The sequence below is a fragment of the Solanum tuberosum genome, unplaced genomic scaffold (genome assembly GCF_000226075.1).
Source record: "Solanum tuberosum cultivar DM 1-3 516 R44 unplaced genomic scaffold, SolTub_3.0 scf00125, whole genome shotgun sequence".
Lineage (NCBI taxonomy): Eukaryota > Viridiplantae > Streptophyta > Magnoliopsida > Solanales > Solanaceae > Solanum > Solanum tuberosum.
Window position 1 is genome coordinate 188,147 of NW_006239052.1, and position 5,576 is coordinate 193,722.

Below are 5,576 nucleotides of genomic sequence, written 5' to 3' on the forward strand. Positions count from 1 at the left end.
TTAAAACAATTCTTCAGCCCAGAGTATACATCCCTTTTGTCCTTTTCAGACCAGATGAGGGGATTAGACTTTTCCGATGAAATCAAAGCCAAGCATGAAGCTCTTGTCTTATTTTTCTTTTCTCCGTTTGATAACTCATTTCCTTGTGTATCACCAATAATTCCAACAAGATATTACAGTACAAATTCAGATCACATAAACTCGATTAGATTGAGTTTAGCTTTGTATATATTAATCAATTTGATTATTTTGGATTATTTTTTTAGCCTATAAATTGGGTGTCTTCTTATATTCTTCTTCTCACTAGCGGCATATACAAGATTTCTAAGCAGTGTCGATATTTAAAGAAATAAACAAAGAACAAATTACAAGTTTTTGAAAAATAAGCATTTTATTTTATCGGGGATTTGAGTCATATTGTACCGATGATTCACCATAATTCAGTTCAGTTTGATCAGAAGTTGGCATATGATGAGGCACTGATAGCTATTTTGGATAGACAGATCTGTGACTCAAAGTATATTTGGGGACAAATCACTGAACTTCCAAAAATAATATAAATCGACATTTTGAACGTGTTACAAGAGAGCTCTCAAACAAAGTAGGTCAGAATGGAATATTGTCGCCATTTGGGTCAAGATGATCCAATACAGGGAGGACTAAGAATTAGTTCTCAAACAACAAATTCAAACATTTAACAAAAAATAAGAAAATCAAAATAGATTTTGCTGCAATAATAATGTGATTTCATATATCATTTAGTTAGTCGGCAAGAAAAATGTGTTGCATCATCAATTACTCTGAAAATTAAAGCAATTTAATAACACTTTTTATTTGGACGATGGTCGTTCTTTCTTTTTAGCTATGACCTTACTATGAATTCAAGTATTTCATTAAAATTAATACTTTAAGTGGGGTAAGATTTTGAATAATCATTATGTTACTATTCAATTAATTACCTATACACCCCAACTTTATTTTACATTAACGTACTATTTTTCATAATTAGGAAAAAATAATGAAATATTTAAATCAAACTGAATCGTAACGTACATGGTAGCGTTAATTAGGGGTGTTCATGGTTTGGATAAAAATCGATCCAAACCGAAAAACCAAACCAAACCGATTTAATTTGGGTTTTGGTTTGTTCGAAAAAAAATTCGAAGAAATAACCGAACCGAACCTAACAAGTTATATACATAAATTTTATTATTATACATATATAATATATTATATTCACAAACAATTTTAAAGATTTTATATATATTTCATCAAAATTTATTTATAATTTATTTGTGAAAGAAAAAATGTTCAAGGTGAGAACATTTTTCTTATTGGTTTCATGTATATGAGTGTCTATGAAAATTCTTTGTGGGACTAAAAATGTCATTGTCTCTTCCTTCTATGCCAAAATAGTGAATTTTGAAGTTTTATTCAGTAAATTCAATGATCGAAAGTTCTATAATGCCAGTCATTCTAACTATTTTTTTGTTTGAATGGATTGTTGTCACTTTTTTCACGTTTTGAATGAATTGTTTCTTTTATTTGTATGTACGGCTAATAACCGAATAACCGAATAACCGAACCAAACCAAACCAAAACCGAAAACAACCAAACCGATAAATGTATATTATATTTGGTTTGGTTTGATTTTGATTTTGACCAATAACTGACCCAAACCAAACCGTGAACACCCCTACTGATGTGATTGAAAATGTACTTGACAAGTTCAAGCATTTGGATTTCAATATTGTTAACCGACCCAAACCAACCCGTGAACACCCCTAGCGTTAATTATGCATTTTTTAAGCTATCCCATTTCCCAATTTACCCTCTTGGAAAATTTATAAAATAGTGATTTTATTGTTTTGCAAGGAAGAAAAAAAGAGGTTAGGGTGTAAATAATAATTTTAAAAAATACATCAGGGTGCACATAAATCACAAAAGAAGACATACATTAGAGAAATAATCTCCATTCCAGAATCGTACATAAGATTTTCACCTCATACAAAAGAATGTGTGTGTATATATACTTCTTCATTTTTATTTTTATCCGGTACTCGCATTGAAGCCCGATTAATTCGAATTCACACCGGGTAGGAGTAGCGTTCCTTGGTTCCATACCCATGACTCAAAATCAAGACACTCTGGTTAAGAGATAAGCAACTCAATCCACTGCACCACATTCTTGGTGGTTAAAATATATACTCACTTCATTTCAAGTTGATTCTTATTTTCCTTTCTAGTCCATTTCAAAAAAATATTTCTTTCCTTTCTTGGAAACTATTAATTCTAACTTTCCACATGACATGTTTGAGAACACAATATTAACAATTGTTTTGGTACATATATTCTATATCTCTTTAGTTCAAGAGTCCGAGATTCAAAAGTTTCTTTGCTTCTGTAAACTTTGTATCAAGTTAATACTAGACAAACAAATTGAAACGGAAAGAACACTATTTATACATATAATATTTGTTTACTATACATGTTTAACATTTTCACATATATTTTCTCTTTTTGTAAAATATACGTATAACATTCTTACAAAAATAAATATTCATTTATACGCATAATATTTTTTTCTATATAAGTTTTAACTTTTATATATATATGTAAAAAATGTGTATAATATTTTTACATATAACCTTTTGACGGATGGGTTCTCTTATGAAAGTTATAACTTTTGTAAGATGAAGAAACCCAACTTATATGGCTCAAAACGAAAATTCAAAATAATCAAATTGACTAATTTGAACCTAAGCTTTAAAAGTTGAATCAAGTTGGGCTTACATGGTTTGATTTGTATTGTAATTTCTTAATTCGAAAATTGAAAACTCAAACCAAACTATCGGACGGTCACTCTTATTTTCGAGCAAATGGACGTACTCGTAAATTAGAACTAAAGCCTCGTAATCCAATCCTGAGATCGAATCCATGAAAAGAAGAAAAATTCTTGAAGAAGGGAAAATATAACTGAAAATTTTATTTTTTCATTTATTCTTTATGTTACATATATTTTTTTGGTTGTCAAACAACATATATAAAAGCCAATGACAAAATCATAGACAAAAAGATTAGAAGTGAAAAAAATATCACTTTATTAATGTGTTCTAAGTATTAATATCATGGTCCCTGACGATATTTCTGCATTCTCTTTTGACACTTTCTTCGGTCGCACCAAGTCTCATGCCATTTTCGTAGCACTCTTTATATGCAAGTTCTTGTTGTGCCTCAACAACATTTACATTTGAAGCAGTAAACATTGTCACCATAACGATGAAAAACACAGCAATAACCTTGTTGGATCCCATTTTTCTTTTTGTGCGACACAATTAAGTGAGTTTATTATTGTTTGAATGAAATATAATGATTTATTTGAATGAAATATAATGAATTAGTGTAGTTGAATGTTCATTGGCATTTATAGAGTTATGTTATTGTTATAGCTTTTGAGGCTTAAATTAATTTTAGGTTAATTTGTGGAGATGAGACAATTATGCTTTTTTAGAATGGGAAAATTCATAGGTTATCCTTGATTATTGGTTAATCAAGACATGATTGTGTATTAACTGAATCGATTTAATTAGACCGTTCATTTTTTTGTATTTTCCTTATGAATAAATTTTAAACCAATCAATTTGTAATGCAATTTTCGTGTATGATTTTAACAAATATATCTGTGAACTAAAACAAAATGGCTCCGGGGCAAATTGTCCTATTTTGAATAGTTCAAGGGCAAATTGGACAATATTTACTTGTGTTGCAACATCTATTTGTAACAAAGGTATTTTGAGATATTTTGCTAAAACATATTTTGTAACGACTCAAACCGTCGTGATTGGCACCCACACAAACCCTCCGGTGGGAGAACCATTACTATAACCCAAACAAACAAATTTTATGAAAACTAAGGCATTTAAAGATACGGAAGCATGTTTAAATGACTAAAAGAAATACGAAGTTCCCATAAACTCCCCAAGTTTTAAACAAATAACTTAACCAAACTAATGTGGAAATTCAACCCCTAGAACCTGAAAGTCAGTGTACCAAAACTCTACTAACGACAAGTCTAAGAACAAGGGGTACAACCTCGAAACTAAACAAACACCTTAAACAAATAGTCTGAGTCCGAACAGAGTGGACTTAAACAAGAAAGATCCATGGCAGCCCGAAAGAAACGGCTCACCCTTAAATAAGGTCACGCTCAATAGTCACCTAGCTGAGGTCTATCAATAGCCACCTGAAGATGCCCTGTACTCAACAAACAAGCAAGTGCAGTATTAGTACACAAACACAGTGTACTGGTAGGATCACGCGACTATCCCAATAAGTGTAACATACATTAGTCAATACAGCAATATAATCACATGCACATATCGAACATCAACATATACGAACAATGAACAATTTCACAATTCTCACATATCACAGTTATATCAATTTAGAGCAACATACCGTCTTCCAATATCAATCGTCATTAGATATGAACGAACTCATCACAAGTAGATACACAATACAATTCAATGGTCCTCTCACGGAACCCAATTCAATAGTCCTCTCATGGAACCCACACCAAACAGTTAGCATACCGGAACGTGGTACCCGATCCAATGATTATGTCGAAACGTGACAATCGATCCCATAATTATGTCAAAATATGGCAACCGATCCAAGTTAGCTATGCCGGAACGTGGCAACAGATCCAAGTTAGTTATGCCGAAACGTGGCAACCGATCCATTCAACACACCATAATCACAATCACAAGTATATACTCAAGATCATACATTTAAGTCATGATTTTATGGTAACCATAATTCATCTATCTCATTTACAACAAGTGTGATCAATAATGCAATATTCATATACATGCATATATCATAATGAAGCAAGAACAAACATACATCACACAATCATAGAATCACAACCATCACCTACCTCAAAACAAGCTTGAAACCCTAAGAAACTTAATCCTTCCATTTTCGGATTCATTCCACTTGTTCTTGGTCTACAAACAATCATAATAACACGGGAATCAATAAACAATCACTAATTACCCGAATTACTAACAATTCTATAAACCCTAGATCAAAACCATGAACCCAATTATCCAAATTAGGGTTGTTACCACCAGAGAATCTATAACAAAACCCTCCCCCATCAATATTCACCCATTATATTACGTTTTACGTAGAATCTATAACAAAACCCTCCCCCATCAATATTCACCCATTCTATTATATTCTACGGATCAAAAAATGGATTGGGGGAGTGAAAAGCTTACTTTTAGCCTCAAGAAGGGTGAAAAACGAGTAGGAGCCGTCTGGGGTTCGTTCCTTAGCTCTAAAAATCAAAAAGTGTCAAATAAGGTCATTTAGGGATTTATTAACGACCCTAAGTCGCGTCGAGACCGCCACAGCGTCCGTCACCCCGCTGTAGGGCCCCGCCAGAGCGGCCGTCACCCCGCTGTAGCGGCCTCGCCAGAGCGGCAAAACCCAGCGCCAAAGCAGGTTACGCGAGAAAGAGAGCTAATTAAAGAATTTCAAAATCCCCATTTCGCAACACACCTCTAACC